This window comes from Macaca thibetana, chromosome 7 (assembly GCF_024542745.1).
Source record: "Macaca thibetana thibetana isolate TM-01 chromosome 7, ASM2454274v1, whole genome shotgun sequence".
In the NCBI taxonomy this organism is placed as follows: domain Eukaryota; kingdom Metazoa; phylum Chordata; class Mammalia; order Primates; family Cercopithecidae; genus Macaca; species Macaca thibetana.
In genome coordinates, this window is record NC_065584.1 from 99,552,961 (window position 1) to 99,575,370 (window position 22,410).

The window sequence follows — 22,410 nt, forward strand, 5'->3', positions numbered from 1 at the left end:
AAATTCCAAAGACATGGAGCCTAGGCCAGTTGTCAGTCATGGGTATAATTTTAGATGTTTTCAGGCTCTGAAGCTTTGCATTTAAATTTAAACTTTGGAACAAAGATCTATGTCTCTGCATTGACCAAATAGAATGTATGTGAATTCCATGGTCTTGATTGTTTTAAAAGATTTTTTTCTGTTTGGGGTCTTATAATTAATTTAGGATTCCATTTTCTTAGTTTGGAAGTTATTAATCTAAACTATACTTTAGAGTGCTTCAGAACTAACAAAGTAGTGTTGTAGGCTTCTTTTTGTTTGTTTTCTGAGAGAAGGTTTTACTGTCACAGAGGCTGGAGTGCAGTAGCGCAGTCATGGCTCACTGTAACCTTGAACTCCCAGATTCAAGCGATCCTCCTGAGTAGCTGGGACTACAGGCCAGTGCCCCATGTCCAGCTTATTTCTTTTTTACTCTTAGTAGAGTTTGAGTCTCGCTCTGTTACCCAGGCTGGTCTTGAACTCCTGGCCTCAAGTGATCCACCACCTTGGCCTCCCAAAGTGCTGGGATTACAGGTGTGTGCCACTGTGACTGGCTGTAGGCTTGTTTTATGAGTCTGGGAGTAAAATACTTCTTAAAATTGTCCAGTTACAATGAGAGTTTGTTTTAATGTTTTTATGCAGTTTGGCTTAGGTGGAATAAACTTCATGGAAACATTAAACCTTTTCCATGGGTCAGACATCCATTGTACTAAGATTCATGAACCGTTTCATTTCCCATTCACAAGTTAATAAACAAGGAACTGCCCCTTTGAGGGAAATCTACAAAGGTAAGAGACTGAACTTTGGAGACGTCAGATTATGCCAGGTGAAAAGCAGATATTCTAGGCTCCTAAAATAATGTGGGAACAGGCCCAGAGCAATTTTGGACATGGTGTGTTTGGGTGTATTGGATGCTTTTCTTTTGAGAAGGAAGGTTGATGTGTTGAAGTCATGGAAAGCAAGATTGTCCAGAAAAGGAAGATGGTTGAAAGTCTTGAATTTGAGAATGGAACATTTCTATTTGTTGTGTTTGTTGATAAGAAGGCCTTAGGCAGGGAAACGTGCTGATAACACTGTTTTAGAAAGATATGTTGAATTCTGTTTGGGATGTGCTGACTAATACTTAGGTGGAGAAGTTTTGTGGATGGGAACATGACTGAGGTTAAAGACACAGGAGGAAATACAGGCCAAAAGCATTTGTGAGCACTGTGGGGAAAACAAGCGTAGGATGGAAGATCAGAGCTGAAAGGTGCACACAGGGAGAAGGGAGCTCCATGAAGTACAGAGTCATGGGCAGAGTTTGAGAGGAGGTAGTCAGTAATCTGGTCTAGAAATCGGGTAATTAGCCAACTTAGGGGGAAAATTTGAGATAAATATAAAGTACTCCTTTAGAGATTATGGCAATTGAAGTAGAAAAATAACATAATTGAAAAAAGTTAGGGTTTAAACAATTCTGCATATATTTGTATATATGTAAGAACAGATACTATGGGAAAAGAGGGGGCAGAATGATGTGAATAAAGATTTTGTTCTTCCGGGTATTATTCAAATTCTTTTAAAAGTATTCTTAGTTTTTGAGATAGGGTCGCTGTCACCCAGGCTGGAGTGCAGTGGCATGATCATAGCTTACTGCAGCCTCAAACTCCTGGGCCCAAACGATCCTTCTATTTCAGCCTCCTGAGCACCTGAGATCAAATGCTTTTTTTAACTTATATTTAAGTTGTTAACATCAATAGATGCTTCCTACATAAAACCATAAACCTGGAAATTAGGGGAAGTACCAAATCTCTCCAGAGATAATAACTAAAATTAATTGAAATTAACATTTCAATATGAGTTCTTCTGGTCTTTTTCTGTGCTTATTTCAGCATAATTAAAATTCTTTCTATTCTTTTGTGTATTCCATTTTTCATTTCAAAGTTTTTCAATACAGGAGAAATTATGCTGTATTGGTATTTCAGTGGCCTCTTAATATTTCATGGACTTGAGTTAACTGTTTTGCTATTTTTGCACATGCAGATTTTGTGTTTGTTTTTGTGGTTGCAAGGTTGGAATAGATATCCTTATGCCTAAATTTGTGCTTACATCTTAGACTAGTTTCTTCTAATACAATTCTAGAAGTCGAGTTTCTGGAACAAACTATGAACAGTTAAGGTTCTTGACACCTGCTGCCAAACTGTTTCAAAGGTTTCTCTTAAGAGGAGATTTAAAAGATGGCTTGGCCGGGCGTGGTGTTTCATGCCAGTAATCCCAGCACTTTGGGAGGCTGAGGTGGGCAGATCACTTGATGTCAGAAGTTTGAGACCAACCTGGCCAACATGGTGAAACCCTGTCTCTCCTCAAAATACAAAGGAATTAGCTGGGCATGGTGGTGTACGTCTGTAATCCCAGCTACCCAGGAGACTGAGGCATGAGAATCACTTGAACCTGGGAGGCAGAGGTTACAGTGAGCAGAGATTGCCCCACTATACTCCTGCCTGAGTGACAGAGTGAGACTCTATCCTCAAAAAAATAAAAGAAGATAAGTTAAATAAAGAAGTAAATAAATTAATGATGGTCTATTTCATACTAGTTGTGACTTTGTAAAGCTTTTAAATCTGCTTTACCCAGAGTCTAGCTTTTAAAGAAAATACAGGATATAAAATGTGGGACCCCTTGAATGGAATGTGGGGCTTTTTGTCTCTCACCGTAGGATAGATATATTCTGTTTCTTGTTCCCCATTGAGTCAGGAATAATTGAACTTTCGGCATAAGAAACTGTTGAAGAAAAGTCGGTTGAATAACCTAACATTTCTCTTCTTTTTGCAGGATATAGAAGACTTAGATCACTATGAGATGAAAGAAGAGCCTATGAGTGGGAAACAGTTGGAGGATGAAGGAACTGAAAAAGAAAATTGGGCAATATTAGAGAAAATTAAGAAGACTGAAAGGTAAGACCATTTAAATGTGGAAGCGTGTATAAATATCTGGAGCCTGGATTTTATGGTTAAGTAATTATAGTTAATACCAGGCAATTCATGAACATGACAATCTCAACTGCTCTCCCCTTCCATTCCTGCCTTAGTGGTGGATTCAGTTATATGCTTATTGTTTTTGAGACAGGGTCTTGCTCTGTCACCTGGGCTAGAGTGCAGTGGCACGATCATAGTTCACTTTAACTAGCCTTTATCTCCAAGGCTCCAGTGGTCCTCCTGCCTCAGCTTCCCAAGTGTCTCAGACTACAGGTATGTGCCACTACACCAAGCTAAATTTTTTTATTTTTAGTTGAGATGAGGTCTCACTGTGTTGACCATGCTGGTCTTGAACACCTGAGTTCAAGCACTCCTGCTACCTTACCCTGCCCAAGTGCTGGGATTACAGACATGAGCCACCATGCCCAGCCACACTCATATGCCTTGTTGCCCAAGGTTATCTTTCTCATCTATGAATAGCCACTTTTTACCCTGTTCATCTGCTCTTCACATCCTGGAACCACCTGCTGATCCCTGTATATGCCCCTTTCCAGCTTGTCTATGCTATTTTCTCTGCTGACCTTCCTTCTGTAGCATCTGTACATTCAAATTCATTCTCTCCTACAAAACACAGCTCAAATTATTTCTCCTTCATGAAGCTGACTTTGATCCATCCTGCTCTCACCAGACCAAAAGTAATGTTTCTCTTTTGACTTAACGTCTCTTTTGTGTGAAGAAGCAGGATGGGAAAGGAACACTGAGTTTGGTGACAAACACACTTTGTATGGTTTCACTTTTCTCAACTCTAAAATATGGATAGACAGTACATATCTTTTGGATAGTTGCTATGAAAAATAAATTAAAATGGTGCATATATACACATAAAATGCTTAGACAGTGTAGGGAAATATCAGATGTTTCTCTGAACACTTACTGCTTCCTGCCTTGTATTAGAGCTATTTACCAACTCCACATTATCCAAGAACCAGTTATGTTGTCTTGGTCACAGGTTCTCCAAAACAGGAAATGAATTGTTAGGCAAGTAAATGCCAAATGTTGAAATCAGATAGCTAACTCTCCCTCCTTCAATCTTCTTTATATATTAATTTAATAGGTAGTTTTTCATACAGCAAAGAAATGTAGTTACTTCCCCATATCTTGATTATTTACAAAACTAAGATTGTAGCATTTGAATTAATGTCACTGTACTTTCTGTGTCTTGTGATCAATTCCAGTTTGAGTTATCTTCAAAAGAAGTATAAATTATTGAACATTTTTGCATGACTGATACTATGCTAAATACTTTATGGATCTTTTCATTTAGTCATCATACCAACTGTGTGAAATAGGTACTCTTGATATTTTAGAGATAGGAAAAACTTCTCATATTTTATAGATATGAAATAAGTTCATGGTTACATAGCTAGGAAGTAATATTTTTATCAACTTGATTTTTTTGCCCTTCGAAGTCTAGTGCAGTCTTTAAAACCTTTAGTTTCACATGACCAAAAAGTAGTTCCATTTCTATTTAGTCTTAGAATAACATATTGATCTGTTTTCATCATTACAGGAGTCCCTGCACTGAAAAACTGAAACCAGTTGCATTTGGCGCACATGGTTCTCAGTGTCTAATGTGTGAACTAGACCATCTGTGTAATATTCTTACTTGTAGTCTTTTTAATGGAAGCCTATTTTAGTTAATAATGTCACCCTGAGTGTCTTCTAGTATTTTCAAAAATTGCTGGGGTTTGAAATAGACTCATACTGAATTCTAGGCTATCATGGAGTCCATGGTGGTATGAACATGTTGGCTAGAGGTTTTTAGGTGATAAGAAAAAGGAAATGAACCATTTGTGTCTAGTTTTATACTCTCTTGAAACTTCATAGTGCTTCATTTAATTGTACTTTTTTTTTTCACTTCTTAGATTGTTGAGTAGTGATCAATTTTTATTGTAATCTTTTTCTTTTTTCTTTTCTTTTTTTTTTTTCTTTTGAGATGGTGCCTTGCTCTGTGGCCCAGGCCAGGGTGCAGTGGCACCATCTCAGCTCACTACCACCTCCACCTTGCAGGTTCAGCTGATTATCTTGCCTCAGCTTCCTGGGCACCTGGGACTACAGGCATGTGCAACCACACCTGACTGACTTTTTTAATTTTTTAGTAGAGATGTGGTTTCATCCTGATGGCCAGGTTGATTTCAAACTCTTGGCCTCAAGTGATCCACCTGCCTCAGCCTCCCAAAGTGCTGAGATTACAGGTGTGAGCCACCGTGCCTGGCTACTGTAATCTTTTAGAGCAGGTTGAAATACCTCAAATCTTTACATTAGTTGATTCAGTTGACCCTAGTAAACAGTGGCCTTTCTGTTTCAGCCTGCAGTGTCTGGGTTAGTGCAAGCTTCAGATAGACTTATGAAAGGGCTCAGGGACATATACAGATCACAGAGTTATAAAACAGGTAAGGATCTCTAAATCCCTGCTCTTCTTACTGTTCTTTTGTTCTTTTCTGTTGTCTGATTATAAATGTCATTTCTTAAAACTGGGCAGAAATGGAAATGATTACTAGCTTTATTTTGTGAAACTCAAATGTGGAAGATACCCATACCCTATGGTTCAGGAATCTTGTGGATATATACTCCACAAGAAATGAGTACATAGGTGCCAGGAGACACAGGAATGTTCAGAGCAGCATCATTTATAATAGCCCCAAACAGAAAAGAACCCAAATGTTCATTCCAATAAACTGGATGATTGTGGTATTCATAAAATGGCTTACAGTTATGTGGGATGAGATGGACAGATCTTGAACACTATGTTGAGCAAAAGAGACCAGACCTTCAAAACTTATTTTGTACAATTTCCTCTATACAGACTTCAAAAATAGGCAAAACTAATGTTGGTTAGGGCATACATTCTTAGTGGAGGCAATATCACCTGCAGTGGAGTGAAAATCGGTCCTTAGAGTGAAAGAAAGTCTTACCTATTGTAATGGTCTGCTGCCCTCCAAGGAGCCATAGAACATAAATGAAAAGAAAACTGAGAAACACTTATTTATGGATTCATAGTTGGGCAGTAAAACTATCAAGAAAAAAGAGGGGCCGGGCGCGGTGGCTCACGCCTGTAATCCCAGCACTTTGGGAGGCCGAGGCGGGCGGATCACAAGGTCAGGAGATCGAGACCACGGTGAAACCCCGTCTCTACTAAAAATACAAAAAATTAGCCGGGCGCGGTTGTGGGCGCCTGTAGTCCCAGCTACTCGGGAGGCTGAGGCAGGAGAATGGCGTGAACCCGGGAGGCGGAGCTTGCAGTGAGCCGAGATCGCGCCACTGCACTCCAGCCTGGGAGACAGAGCGAGACTCCGTCTCAAAAAAAAAAAAAAGAAAAAAGAAAAAAAGAAAAAAGACGTGATTACACACAGGGTAGGGTAAGGAGTCCATCTAGGTGGGAGGTAGAGAGGTGTGAACTGAAAGGTACATCTGTGGGCTTCTTGGATACTGGCTGTAATATATTTCTGGACCAGGGTTGGTGGTTACATGGACAAATAATTTAGAATAACTTGTTAAGGTCTACTTTAAGCTATATTTTGTGTACTTTTCTGAACGTGTTATATTTAATAAAGTGTTTTTAAGATACTAAAAATAAAGGTTACAAAAGAATAACAAGAAAATCTAGAAAAATGTTAATGATCTAATATGGAATCTGGATAAGACGTAATGGTTTAAAATCTATGGCTATATGAAGTATTTTGATGAAAAATACTGAAATTTGTATAGCTTCTTTTTTGTGATTGGAAGTCTTACAGAAGTGGGGTAAAGGTCACAGTATGCTAGGTTAGTTATGAAATGTTCTGTAGACCCTCAAAATATGAGTAATTTAAAGTAACTTGAGGATTTTCAAACATTCAGCTGACTAATTCCATTAAATGACATAATCCACATTATGGTGATTAAAATCTAAATATCTCCAGCCCTTACTTTGATCATTTCTATGGTTGAGATAGTAATAGTTGCATTTAGGGTAAAAATATGTGTGACTACTTCAGACTTCAGAACTCTCTCCAGAAGAGTTTTGTTGCTATAGTTATTTTTTCAGTTGTATTTCCTTTACATGCTTATGTATGTGTTTTGGGAGCTAACATCCTGTTAAGAATCATTCTGTATAATCAGAATACATATTAACTGTGGTGTTGATACTACAGAATAGTTTTCTGGACATGATATCCATCTGTAAAAGCTCAGAGAAACAAAAGCGTGGGGAGGGAAAAAAGCTTAGCATTACATATGGATGTGCTGAGCTCATTTTGAGTCTCCCCACACAGTAAAGAAATATTGGTTTTATTATTTACTTAATTAATTGTATTGAGACAGGATCTTGCTCTGTTGCCCCAATGGAGTGGGTGGTACAATCACTGCTCACTGCAATCTCTGCCTCCTTTTTTTTTTTTTTTTTTTTTTTGGTAGCTCTTACTTTCAAGAATGAAAAAGGTATCCCAGCACTTTGGGAGGCCCGGGCCGGCAGATCACAAGGTCAGGAGATCGAGACCATCCTGACCAACATGGCGAAACCCCATCTCTACTAAAAAAAATACGAAATTTAGCTAGGCATGATGGCGGGCGCCTGTAGTCCCAGCGTCTCGGGAGGCTTAGGCAGGAGAATGGCATGAACCCAGGAGGTGGAGCTTGCAGAGAGCCAAGATGGCGCCACTGCACTGCAGTCTGGGAGACAGAGCTACCTGCTGGGATACACATTAACAGTAACCTTTATGTAAGGTTCTAATTTGGTCATGTTGGGCACTTAGAACATTGGTTTGTTGTTTTTTGTGAGATTCTGGAAATGTTCCAATTTTACTTTTTCTCCTTTACTCCAGACTTTTTAACACTGATCTGCTGCTGTTAAGTTATATGCTATTTTGTTAGGCCTTCTCAAGTGGGAATCAGGAATGCTGCGGTGTTCTAGAGATGTTTTGTTCCTCCCGTAGGGCTGAAGCAGTGCCTACTCGATAGAATCAATCATCATGCAAATAAATGCCACCTGAGTCAAAGGCAAAGCCAACGTGCAGCTTGGAGCAAAGAAGGTACTTTTATTAAGAATTTGACAGAAACCCTAAGACTTATTTTGTATTACTTTGTGAGCCTTCTTTCTGTCTTAATTATTTTTATTCATTTCATTTTCATTCGGTTTGTTTTCTTTCTGTCACAAACGTGATCTATAGAAAATATAGAAGTATAAGAAAATTAAACATACTGACTGATAATCACTTAATGATTTAGTATCTGATTGGTCTTTGTAATATTTAGTGTAGACAAACATGTCTACAGTTGTAAATTTATTATCCGTATGTATACCATAGTAAAAGTTGTATGTACTTTGAAGTTTTGCAAAATTGTGTTCATGTTATAGAATTAATTCCTGATGAATTTTTATGTACTAGACACTAGCCTTTTCAATTACTTATTTTTACTTTTTTTCCCCTCTGTGCCTATGCTTACCAAGTCTTTTTATTTCTTACATTTCATTAGCTCTTGTTTTTTACTTTTTATTAGCTCTACCAATCCTCTTAATAACTTAAAAAGAGAGTATTATTAATATCTGCATCATATGGATGAGGCAACTAAAGGTAGGTAACTTGTCCAAGGTCACAGGTAACAGAGCGAGGATTGGAACCAGACAGCCTGGCTGCCCTAGGCCCAACCAAGAGGAGCTGAGAGCAAGCCATGGGGCAGAAGGATGTTGGTCAGGCTGGTTTTCTATTTAGTTAACATGAAGTGCAGCCTGTAACCTGAATTCTAGGACATTACTGAGAAAGCCTTCCAAAGCCAGAGGTGTTTTGTTTTGCTTTTTGAACCATGACCATGACTTTTAGCAAAAATTTGATTTTGTTTAAAGACAACATGGTGCTCTAAGAAGCTTCCATTCACACTCTTGTGGAGGGAATGGTAGTTGAGCTAAAGAGTGAAATGCTGCAGCACACAGCCTTTAGGGCAGCTTCTGACCTATTTCTATGGTCAGGAAAGGCACCCATCTTTCCCTGCAGCCCACAGCCTCCAGTTATTCACCTTCAGAATTTCCTAGTCTGTGATCACATTCAGATGAAAGATCTGTTTTGTTTCTTCCAGGGTAGGAGGAAGAGAGTCACCACTTATACTAAGCAGTCTAGTCTTCTGTGTATAAATGAGCAAGGTTGGGGAGCCAAATTTGAGAACCTTGTGTAATGCTGAGATTCTCCAAGAGAATCCAAGAGAATGTCAGGATTATGCATGGTGGTAAAGTGGTCTCATGTTAGTTGTGCCGACAGCTCTCATCAGAAGCAGACACAGATACTTTTTGTAGGAAAGCATCTCTACCTTAAGCCTGTAGGATTCCCAAAGATTAAAAGCAGGCAAGTATGAATTCAGTCAAATCATAGCATTCAAGTAGTCTCAACCCAACATATTTGAGAATTGTTAGAAATAATTAATAATATGTTTCCCAAAGACTATAGGTTTTGGAATTATCAGATACAGAGCACAGGCTTCAAATATTAGAATTGTGAGAAAATAGTTACACATAAAACATAATTTAAAAAAAGATGGACCCATAAAATTGAGCAAGCAGTAAGACTGCCAGGAATGATGAGGAGGACCTGAAAAGAAAATGGATGAAATAGAACTTACAGAAACAAAACATATAGCTCGATATGGTGGCTCACACCTGTAATCCCAGCACTCTTTGGGAGGCTGAGGTGAGAGGATGGTATGAGACCAGAAGCTGGAGACAAGCCTGGGCAACATCGTGAGAACTCATTTCTATAAAAAATACCCCAACACCACCAAAAAAAAAAAAAAAAAAAAAAAAAAGAATAGCTGGGTGTGGAGCATGTGCCTATAGTCCTAGCTAGTCAGGAGGCTGAGGTGGGAGGATCGCTTGAGCTTATGAGGCCAAGGCTCCAGGTGCGTGCCACTGCAGTCCAGCCTGGGTGACAGAGTAAGACTCTGTCTCAAAATAAAATGAAATAAAGAAATAGAAAATGCAATTGTTGAAATAAGAAACTCAGAGGATGGATTAGACATCAGAAGAAAGAATCAATTGGTTAGACAATTATCTCCCAAAAGTAAGTCAGCATGTTGCACAGAGAGACATGAGGATAGATGATAGGGCAGAAGTTGGTGGGGTTGTGGGAGGAGGAAGTCCAGAATGAGGTCTAAAATATGTCTTAGTGGAATCCTAGGAGGAGATATTAAAATTATATTAGAAAGTGAGAGAAATAGAAGTTCTAAAGATGAGAGAAGGAAGTCCACATAAATCAGTCACAACAAATGTAAATGGCCGAAAGTTACTAGTTAGCCAGATGGAACCAAAAAAAAAAATCCAGCTGTTTTAATCCATCATATTTAAACTATGAAGATATGAGAAGATTGAAAGTTTTTATAAAGGAGAGAGAGTGATAAAGATATGCCAGTGTACATTAACCAAAAGCAAGTGATGGAGCTTCAGTATCAAACAAAAAGGGATTTTGGAACAGAAAGCATTAGTAAGAACTTGATGCTAAATGACTGTTAATTAGGAGGATGTAGCAATTTTCATATTTTAGGTACCTGTAAAAATAACCTCAAAATACAGAAGAAAAACTGAATAAACCACAGGGAGAAACTGACAAGTCTGCCATCATATTTGGAGACCTCAGCATACCCTGCTTACCATAAGTAAGTTACACAGAATGCCCATATGTAGATTTGAATAACCAGTGAAAGAACATGGTATAACAGACAAATATAGACCTTTGTACCCAATAATTAGATACTCTATTTTCTTCTCAAGCATATGTGGACTGTGGGAGAAACATTAATTATATATTAATTCATAAAGCAAGTCAGAAGATTTAACAACAACTGGTACCACCCACACCATATAATTTATAATTTAAATGTGAAGCAGTTAAAGTTAGAAGGCAATAATGAAGAGATTAACAAAAAGCTATGTGAATTTGGAAATCAAACACCCTTGTTATTCGTGGTTTAAGAAACTCAATGCAATTTCAGAATGCTTAGAATTGAACCATAGTTAAAATACAAAACTTCTATCTATTCCTCTCTCTTCCTCTCCCTCTGTCTTCCTATCTGGAACATTCAAGAAGCTAATCTTTTTCAATGACGATCACCCCAAATACTGAAAGGTAGAAAAAGGACAGATGTCATTCTCTGATCTTAGTTGAATCTATAAGTTAGTAACAAAACCAGAAAACAAATGTTGTTTGTGGAATTTTAAAATTAATGCCAACAGCCCTTAGGTCAAAATGGGACTTGAAATTAAAGCTGCCACGTATGTAGAGAATAGCAATAATGCAATCATTACTGATTAGAGACTAGAGGAGAGCTCAGAGAAATATTCATTGCCTTAAAATCCTTATGTCATTAAGAAAAGAATGAAAATGAATGAAGCCTCTAACTCATTCTTAGAAAGGACAATCAGAAAACCTGATGGAAAGCAGAATGGGGAAATTATTAAAGATATATCAGTAGAGGCTGGGTGCGGTGGCTCACGCCTGTAATCCCAGCACTTTGGGAGACTGAGGCGGACAGATCACGAGGTCAGGAGATCGAGACTATTCTGGCTAACACAGTGAAACCCCATCTCTATTAAAAATACACAAAATTAGCCAGGCGTGGTGGTGGGCACCTGTAGTCCCAGCTACTCGGGAGGCTGAGGCAGGAGAATGGCATGAACCCAGGAAGGCGGAGCTTGCAGCAAACCAAAATTGCACCACTGTACTCCAGACTGGAGACAGTGAGACTAGGTCTCAAAAACAATGACAAATTAAAAATTAACAAAAAAAGATATACAAGTAGGAATCAGTGAGTTAGAAGAATAGAAAGGGCTAAATCTCCAGTACAATAGAGAATCTGTAGAAGCATTCCTTTAAACTGGGCTTTGAGTACCTTGCTACTGATGATTGAGTATGGAAGAGGATAACATTCTTATTTTCTCCTTGTGTTTTGGGTGGTGGGCAGTAGGTTTTGAAAGTGACTCCTTCACACTCACTTGGGAGTTTCAGGGAATATGTACTTTCTATGTACAGTTTGTTTCTAAATCTTTTATTTTTGTCCTTTTTATGAAAACATGGACTGATTAGAAAACACTTTTTTTATTTGTGTTAAGAAAAGCATGTTACTGCATATTTTATATCTTAGGCTTTTAACAGCGTTATGGCAGGGCTTTACTATTTTAAAGAGCTCTTAGAAGTTCAAAAAGACTACCCTGTAAAAAATGGGAGAATTGGCGAGGTGTGGGGGCTCACACTTAAAATCCCAGCACTTTGGGAGGCTGAGTTGGGTGGATCATCTGAGGTCAGGAGTTTGAGACCAGCTTGGGCAACATGGTGAAGCCCCATCTCTACTAAAAAAATAAAATAATAGCTGGGTGTGGTGGAAGGCACCTGTAATCCCAGCTTCTAGGGAGGCTGAGGCATTCGAATTGCTTGAACCAGGGAAGTGGAGGTGGCAGTGAGCCGAGATCACACCATCCCACTCCAGCCTGGGTAACAGAGCAAGACTCCATCTCAAAGAAATAAAACCTCAATGAGCTTGTTAAGCAAACAGAAACCAACACTTACCTGCAATTAGAAGTTAACCAGAAGCTTTCAAAAACATATTACCTGACAAGGAAGTCAAGAAAAAGAGGAAAATTATGTATGTGATCCCTAATAGTAAAATATATCAAAATCAAGGTAAAATTAGAAATAGCAGCATTTTCTAAATTAAATTCAAGGCTGCCAGATTAGAAGGACAATATCAATATAATACAATCTCTTTTCCATTAATGTTTACAACTTGTCCTATACTGACCTTTAAATTTGTCCCACTGATGAAATGGAATCTGAAAATCGGGATACAGATACTGTGGGAAGAATGATAAAAATTGAACTTAACTGTAGCAACAGTCTAGTCTCTGGACCAGGCCCAAGAAAACAAAACAGAAGCATACTCAAGTAGGATTAACAATTCATTTAGCAAGGGGTGAGAAGGCCTATTGTAATTGAGTGGTTTTCAGTCTCTGGAGTACATGGAATCACGCAGAAGTTTATCCACACCCATACTTTTCAGATATTCTGATTTGTTAGGCCTGAGCCAAGGCCCAATTCTGATATTTTTGCTTGTTAATTTGCTGATATATGCAAAGACCAAAGACTAAGAATAATTCCTTGAACATAGTGACAACCTCTACCTGGAATAGGCCAAATCCTAATTATCCTGATTCCTATACCAACAGTTCCCAAACTGGTGTACTACAGAGTCTTGCGAAAGCTCCTTGAAAAAAAAAAACAAAAAACAAAAAAACACAATCATGGCCATATAAATTCATTGTTCTGAGAAGTCCTGTTGAATTTACCAAGCATTTCTCAAACTTATTTATTAATTTGTTACCTCTATTACATGTATTTATTACATTTTTAACCTAGTAACTGTTAATAACCGCAAACTTATAGAAACAATGCCCCAAGGATGTCCTGTGATGTTACTGTTATCCTGTTGGAAATGTACAGAACAGTCAAAACATGTACTCTACTTATTTATTTATTTATTTATTATTTATTTTATTTATTTTTTTTCAGATGGAGTCTTGTTCTGTCACCCAGGCTGGAATGCAGTGGCACAATCTCAGCTCATGCAACCTCCAACTCCCAGGTTCGGGTGATTCTCCTGCCTCAGCCTCCTGAGTAGCTAGGGACTATAGGTATGTGCCACCACGCCTGGCTAATTTTTTGTATTTTTAGGAGAGACAAACTTTTACATTGTAGGCTGGTCTCAAACTCTTGACCTCAAATGATCCAGCCACCTCAGTTCCCAAAGTGCTGGGATTACAGGCATGAGCCATCATGCCCAGCCTTCTAGAAGGCATTTAAAGGCACTTTCAAAGGCACAATCAACAGACTTGCCAAAAGTCAGTGGCAAGATCTGTAGACTCAGACCCGCCTTCAAATTCCAACTCCCCGAAACCCAAAGCCCATCAATTGTCCTACCAGAATAACATCAAATAGCAATTAGCACGTGGTCCTCGAATTCTCCAGATCAGCTCCGAAAAGATATATACTATTAACAGTGGAAATATTGAGAACTGAAATATTTAACAGATAACATTAATCAAAAGCATTCCCATGGGTAAATGATTATATATAAAGTATGTTTCACACCAACAAAAGTCTATAAATTTCAGACTGATCTGATGACAAATTTACTTATTTTTAAATGCATAATTATGTCAAATAAATGCCATTACAAAGACCTGAATACAGTCTCTGAGTCTAAGGTCCTCCCCATCTTCTCCTCCATTTCACATTTGATTATATACATATATGAGAGAACATCACTCATTATTTGTTTTAGGAGTATTATCAGATATTATCCAATACTTTGAATAGTATCAAAAGTAATTGATTGGAAGTCAATGGCACTATTTATACTAAAAGAGTAGGATCCTCATCAGTAGATAGAGGCATATAAGTGTAGTCATATTATGTCTATGAAGTGTCAATATCAGGAGGCAGCTCCAAAGCCAAAGTGGTGGTTGGATGGAAAGAAGAATTTTAATTGGCAAAGGAGGCAGATAGAGAGAAATAGAGATTCAATAATAACATGAAGACCATGAAAGCCTGTGGCTATAAAGAATGTTGAACCATAGAGTCCATCAGAGATAGTAAAGGGGTACTGGAAATACTCAGAGACTTGTAGAAGGGTAAAGTAAATACCTAAGGTAGTTGAGATGGATAGTCCTTGAAGTATTTGCTTTTTGACTACCTTCTATCAGGCTGTATACAACCTTGAAAGTTTCTTGAGGGCAAGAATCAAGACTTTTACAGCTTCTAGCATGCCTCTGTGTACCCAACAGGTCCTCAATAAATAATTTGTTACCCTACTTTGTCATAAAATACAAGACATACTTAGCTGTACAGCACGATGTCATTTGATCACACCCAATCTATGAGGGGAGAATGATAGCACCGAATCTGTTTAAAAACAACACTCCCCATCCCCTTTTCACCTTCACAATATTTTCATTTGGTTTCTAGTAACGTTGGTTCTATCCATATGTTTTTAGATAATAGCACCAACTGTGTCATGCCTAAGCAAAATTATACCAAGAATTGTATGGGGGAAAAGCTAATGCACTGCTTTTAGTTTTCATTAAGATTTTAGATGTTTGGAAATATAAATTCAGATATTGGACAGTGAGGGTTTCATTTTGGAGGTTGGAGATTGAACCTCCTTTGTTGGAGTAACACTGATAGACTCCTTTGGCTACTTGTGTATCAGGGTGGGGAGAATATACAAGTTTACTAAATCTTGCAAATTCTCACAGTGCTTAGTTTTGTGACTGTACAAAAACTGGCATTGTTTTTCCTAGGTCTCAGTGGAGAAATGTAAGCTGTGAGTTTAGCATCCTGTTTACTGTGTTTTGGCCAGGGTTTTGCAAGCTTTTGTGGAGACAATTATATTACTTTCCTTATCCTGTTTGTAACATATATGTACATCAATATGCTTCCTTGTGTTTTACTATGGTAAAATTCTATCTTGCATATAGAGAAATAAGTCTATTAGAGTGAATTAAAAGAAATCTTTAGTGTGAGGTGGCAGCATTGTCTAATGGATCATATGTTTAAGCCTCGTTAATACATCACATTAGAGCCCAGCGTAGTGGTGTGTGCCTGTAATTCCAGCCACTTGGGAGGCTGAGTCAGGAGGATTGCTTGAACCTGAGTTTCAGACCAGCCTGGGCTACATAATGAGACCCCATCTCAGTCAATCAACCAATCAATCATTTACACTAAAAAGACCAAGATCTTTCTGGCTCTTTTAGAATGTTTTTCCCAGACATTCTAACAAATGTCTGGGTGTCCAAAACAATGAAAAGGGTTTATGACAGAGTTACAGCAGTTGTCAGAGAAAAATCATGGACAAATTGCAAATCTATACCAGTTGTGAACTGCTATGACTGCAGTTGAAATCCGACGTTATTTTTGTAGCCTTTTTGGGTGTATCTGTGTTTAATAATGACTTGTTTGCAAATTTAGAGGGCTGTACCTATCATTTCTTAGAGACCTTGACCTTGAGGGGCTTAGAGATTAATGGAAGAGAGAACTAGAAACCAAGAATTCAATGCAAAGAGTGAGGTTCTGCAGTACAGGGTGTATACAGGGTGCAGAGAAGTGCTGTGGCACCATGTTCTGGCCTCATCTTCTACTGCTCTAGACTTCCTAAGTACCATTTCCTGAACCTACCTGTTTTTTTCCGCCATCTAGACTTCTCTCTGTAGGCACCATTCTCTCTCCTTGCAAGCCTTTTCCACACCTTATGTGTATGGTGAAGTTGTTTCTTCAAAAGCTTCTTGAAGCCTGCCTCTAGCTCATCCAAATAATTGTTTTGTCTACATCTCTGCTCTTTCTTTATAAATGATTACAGTCAATTCTTATTATTTGCAGTAGTAATATTCTATAAAGTTGCCTGGAACACTGAATTAATCAAATACTAAGCCCTTGTTTCCAAGGTAAATATGTACATATGTACATATCTCACTTAGGTTATAATCTTAATCCTAAAAACCACTCATCCTGATAGATTGAATTTTTTCTTTCCAAAGAGTAAGGGAGGTGCAGAAGTGTTAAGTGATTTACCTGAGGTCGCTCCACTAACAGGTGCCAGTGTTAAGATTCAGACCCCGTCCAACTGGCCCCAGAGCCACAGCATCTTGCACCACACTACACTACCCACTACGGTCTCTGTCCTCGAGTCATCTTTGAATGAGAGCTGAACAAGAAGACCCAGGGTCACCTTATTTGACCTTATCTTGGGACGTGTGCAAGGAGTGACACAATTTTCACTACTATGTGTATTTCCATGAATCACCTCGAAAGCTCCACAAGTATTAATTTGGGGATTACAAAGACATTTCAGCAAGTAAGCAAATTTGCAAATGTGGGATCCACAAATAATGAGGGTCAACTGTATTTGTAAGTGACTGCTAGGGTCTGTTTCATGGTAATCCCTTCCCCCAAGAGTGTGGAATGTTTCTTTAGCTTCTTTGATAGTTCATGTATTTATTAAGTACTTACTATAAACCAGACTCTGCTTTAATTTGTGGTGAACAACCTAGAGATTACGTTCTGCCCTGTGGATTTTATATTAGAGTAAGAAAAACAGATAACTAAGACTGGAGCTCAGGGGTGAGGCCCAGGTTGGAATTATAGATTCACTTGACCAAGGTGAAACCTGGTGTGCCTCCTCCTACTTCACATCCCCAGAGATACTTCTCAAACATTTCTGTTCTATTCTTGTGTATAAACTCTTCCTTTACAGCCTCTCTCCATTGAAGCATGTCAATCTATACTTGTCCTTTGTTGATTTTGAGGCCACTTGACCAGGTAACTGGCAGGATATTGAAGAAGAATCATACCGACCTGGTTCTGCTACCTAACAGCTGAGTTACTTTGGTCAAGCTCTTGGACTTCTAGGCCTGTTTCCTAATTTCAACAGTGGTGATATGATGTGTTAGGCCCTGGTGGGTTGCAAGGAAGAGGCACACACATATCACCTTGGATGATGAGGGCCCAATGTTCACTTGGATGGAAATTCATCCCAACAGTGATATTGTCTCTGGCCCTAGTACTTTCAAAACCTCACAGAATATTAATTTAGCAGTATTTAGAATAGGGTTTGAGCTCTGAGGACCTGTAGTGTGGTTATTTGTTCATATGGCTGTTTTCCATGCTAGACCATGAGTTCCATAAACGCAGGGTCTACATTTCCTTCTTTCTATCCTAAGGACTCAGTTCAGTGACTGACACATAGTAATAGAGGCACAAATGTTTCAAAAGTTGTGGAATTTTCAACTCTTACTGAAAGAATAGGAAGATATAAAGGCTTCTCAGAGAAGGTATTATTTAAGTTGGTTTTTGTTTTTTTTTTTTTTTTTTTTTTTTGAGATGAAGTCTCACTCTGTTGCCAAAGTTGGAGTGCAGTGGTGTGATCTCAGCTCACTGCAACCTCTGCTTCCCAGGTTTGAACAATTCTTCTGCCTCACTCTACTGAGTAGCTGGGATTACAGACATCTGCCACCATGACCAGCTATTTCTTGTAATTTTATTAAAGATGAGGTTTCACCATGTTGGCAAGGCTAGTCTCAAACTACTGACCTCAGGTGATCCACCCACCTTGGCCTCCCAAAGTGCTGGGATTACAGGCATGAGCCACCATGCCTGGCCTAATTAAGCTGACTCTTTAAGGATGAGTAGAAACTTTTTCCAGGTGAATAAAACCTTGAGATATTATTCCAAGCAGAGACGAGTAGGAGCAAAGACACAGGGATATAGTGATGTTGAAGTTACCAAACACTGCTAGATTAAAAAAACAAAAAGGAAACTATCAAACTCAAAAATTAGAATTAAAAATCACCTAAACTAAAAACTATGAATGGGCTTGGCCAGAGGTCACATCGCAATTGAGTTAACTATGACTGTAGACACTCAGTAATGGATGGAAGCTTTAGGGAAAAAGCATAACATTCTCAGGTTGTTGGCAGAGTATCTAGAACAATTTACAAATACAGGCATTGAATTCTGGGAATGATAACATTATAGTGATATCATTTCCTTCTCTGCGTATGAAGCATGTATGTATTGCACGTTTTTCAAGGTGCTGAAAATCAGACTCTTCTCGAGGAGCTCATGAGCAATCAAGGGAGATGGATGGGTGAGCAACTGATTATCATGTGACAAGTGAGGTAATAGAGACATGACTAAGATGCTATCTAAACAAGAAGAAAGGAATTATTCATAATATATCGAATACCGGGGAAAGATTTCTCAAATGAAGTTGACTGGGTATGATGGCTCCCACTTGTAATGTCGACACTTTGGGAGGTGGAAGTGGGAGGATCTGGGAGGATCTAGGAGTTCAAGACAAGCCTGGTCAACAGAGCAAGACTCTGCCTGTCTCTAGATAAAAAAATAAATAAATAAAAAATAAAAAAAAATTAAATGAAGTGATATTTGAGCAGTCTGGAGCACTATACAAATATAGGACAGACTGAAGGAATGTATCCAGCTTAATTTGAGTTAACATTTTTTGAAATTTTATGTTGCAAAAATAGTACATATTCACATTTTGAAACTAAAAAGAATTGATAGGCAAGGAGGGCTGTCTACAAAGCACTCCATAGATCCACCATACTGAGACAATGCTTAATGCTTTGATGGATTTATTGTATACTTTCTATGTATATGCGTGTATTATACACATACATGTGCATGGTTAAATAGAAAGATTTCTCCTTGGTGTTCTGTTTATCCATTTATTGTTTGAAGTAAATCCCCAAGGAGCACATTTGCTTTGCCCAGGGGAGTCTTTTGCTGCATACTGCTGTACATAATGAAAACTAAAAATGGGGCTAACTATTCAGCCTTGTGACCTTGTGGTGATTCAAATAGAGGCTTCATCAAAGGCAGATCCAGAAATGAACTTGGCATGTGTAGGTGGTTTTCCTTGGCATTATTGTTTGTAAGAGTATGATAGTGATGACTTCAGTGTCCACCAACAGGAAACTGGTTAAGTAAACTGTGGAACATTCTAACGATGAATACTGTGCAGTTGTAAAGAAGAATAAGAAAGACCTCTGTAGAAAAACTCACATATATTGTGTGTGTGTTTTAAAAGGAACAAGGAATGGCATCGTATGAATGGTATGCTACATTTTGTGTTGAGAGAGAAGAGTAGAATAAGAATATACATGTGCATTTGCAAAGATAAATTCTGAAATGATATATAAGAAACCAATTAAAATTGTTCGGCTGTGGAAGGAGAATAAGACTGTGAATGGGATTTTGTCACATACATTCATAGTTATATTTAAAAATTTTCTGAACGATGTATTTGTACACATGACCCTTTTAAAAATAAGTGAATGAGGAAATGAAGTAGGATTATGAGAAAGAGATAGGAACAAAGGATCTAAGGGGCTGCCCATCTTTTTAGTACCCAGTGAATATTAATACATAACAATAGCAGCAAAAATTGGAAGAGTAGCCCCAGGAGGGTAGGGAGTCAGCCTTTCCTTTGTCTTTTCCTCAATTTCATATGTTAAAAAATAACTGAGAACAAGAAAACAATTTGAAATAAAAATGTCTCCAGATCTCTTAAAAGGAAGATGGGGCAGTGTTATGTAGTGCACTTCCCAAAAATGGGCTGATCTACATCAAGAGGCAGGGATTCTGACCTACACGGGAAACATACAGGAGAAAAAAATAAGAAAAAGAAAAGAGATTTAAATACAAATACATGAAAATAGCAATTCTCCCTGATTGTATAGGAAATGATCCCTTTTGTAATTGTTTGGATGACAAGTATTAAGAAAAATCTTTAATTTGCCACTCAAAACATTCTGGTTTGTTACTTTTTATATGTTTTTATGCATATAAACCTTTTAAAAAGTAGAATCATAATACTTTTGTCACGTAGTATATTTTGGGCATATTTCTGTGGCAGTCGATATATCCTGGCATCATCATTTTTAACAGCTGGATGTATATTAAGTTAATCATTGCCACCCCAGAGGTGAATTTTCTTATATATACATTTTAATGGAGTTGACCAAACATTTTTGGACTGGATTCATAGAAGTAGAATTTCTGGAGGAAAATAATTTTTAGGGTTTTTAATCAAAATTTTCAAATTATCCTCCAGGAAAAGTGACTCAGGTTATACTCCCACTAACAAGGACAGAGCTCCAGGTACCCCCTTCCATTTGTCATCTTTTGTGCCTTTATACAGAAAATCTCACCGTTTTCATGATTTTTTTTTATTTTTAGTGCTTTTGAATCTTTCTATATGCCATTGGCCATTTTTATTCTTGTGAGAAGTGCCAGTTTCTCCATTGCCCATTATTAGTTGAAATTCATTTGTTTTTCTTTTCTTAATAATTTTAAAGATTTCTTTATAGACTAAGGATACAAACCTTTTATCTGTCATTGAGGTTACAAAAACTCTCTCCCATTAAGTAACTTGTCATTTCATTTTTTCTTCCTTTATTTCCCTTCCCTTCCCTTTCCTCTCCTTTTCTTTTCCTTCTTTCTTTCTTTCTGCATTCTTTCTTTCTCCTTCTTCCTTCCTTGCCATTCTTACTTTGGTTTTTTCTCCCTTTTTCCCTCTTTCTCTCCCTTTCTTTCTTTCTTTTTCTTTTTCTTTCCTCTGTCTTTCTCTCTTTCTTTCTCTTTTTCTTTCTTTCCCTCTCTCTCTCTTTCATCCCTTCCTTTCTTTCTCTTTCTTTGTTCCCTCCCTCCCTCCCTTCCTCCTTGCTTCGTTACTTCCTTCTTTCTTCTATCTGTCATTTCTGTCTTTCTTTCTTTCACTAGCCAAGCTCCAAAGTCACATTTCACTTAATTTTTATCCTACCAAATTTGAAAGCCTTTTAACTGAGTGATTTTAGTGTAAACAGGGAGCAGGAGAAAATGTAATTATCTAAGTTTCGCTCTGACACCCAGGCTGGAGTACAGTGCCGTAATCATAGCTACTGCAGCCTCGAACTCCTGGGCTCAAGCAATTTTCCCACCTCAGCCTGCCAAGTAGCTAGGACTACAGCTGTGTGCCACCACGGCCAGATAATTTTTAAATTTTTTTGTGGAGACGTCAATTCGCTATGCTGCCCAGGCTAATCTTGAATTCCTGACTTCAAGTAATCCTCCCACCTTGGTTTGCCAAAATGCTGGGATTACAGGCATGAACTACTGCTCCTGGTGGAGAGTTTAGTTTTGATTGGTAGTGGTGTTCTTGGTATCTTTTCATATTTGAGGCTTTGGGGCTAATGCTGAAGTATTGCACTCACCATTCGAGGTTTACAGGACTTTTGTTTCAATGTTGAACAGATGGAACTTTTTGGTTCTGCATCTTTGCAGGTATACAAAATGTGCCTACCAGGAATCTGCTTTATATTCATGGAAAGCAAGAAATAATACAATAAAACTTTGCCTGGCTAGAGGCTTTGAAAGAATGGTGTATTCTGGTTTAATTCTATTAAATTGGAAGTATGAAGGTGAAAAAAACTCAAATTTCCTGTTGAATGCAATTTGGAAATATAGCCAGTGATTCCACTCTTCTTCTCTAGTAAGGTTGGACATTCCAATCTACTTGATGTTTTATGATAGAACTGCTAGTGTGCCTGAGTCTCACATTGTGAAGATACATTTTTCAAACTTGAGGTGTAAGAGGATGTAAATGGTTTTGTATGAGATCAGGCTGGATGAGAACTGACACTTGTAAATATATATTTTAGACTAAATCTCTGATTGCCACTTGTTTTCTAATTAACTCATAAAAATAAAACACGTTGGATGGAGGGTGGGAGTAGGAAGGAGATTTATGACTTTTAATTGCATGTCATTGTTGCATAACAAGGCAAAACATACGGTATCCCTGGCTTGGACCT

The 22,410-nt window shown here is 38.1% G+C and overlaps 1 long non-coding RNA gene across 3 annotated transcripts; it reads left to right on the plus strand.

Annotated features, from left to right (window-relative positions):
* Positions 1-335: 335 nt before the first annotated feature.
* LOC126959092 (uncharacterized) lies at positions 336-21,137 on the plus strand. Of its 3 annotated transcripts, XR_007727467.1 has the most exons (5): positions 336-2,948; positions 5,338-5,422; positions 7,425-7,490; positions 7,943-8,038; positions 13,553-21,137. It is a non-coding gene; the product is annotated as an uncharacterized LOC126959092 (long non-coding RNA). The 3 variants fall into 3 exon arrangements; XR_007727465.1 differs by lacking the exon at positions 7,425-7,490; XR_007727466.1 differs by lacking the exons at positions 5,338-5,422; positions 7,425-7,490 and having other exon boundaries at positions 1,893-2,948.
* Positions 21,138-22,410: the final 1,273 nt, after the last annotated feature.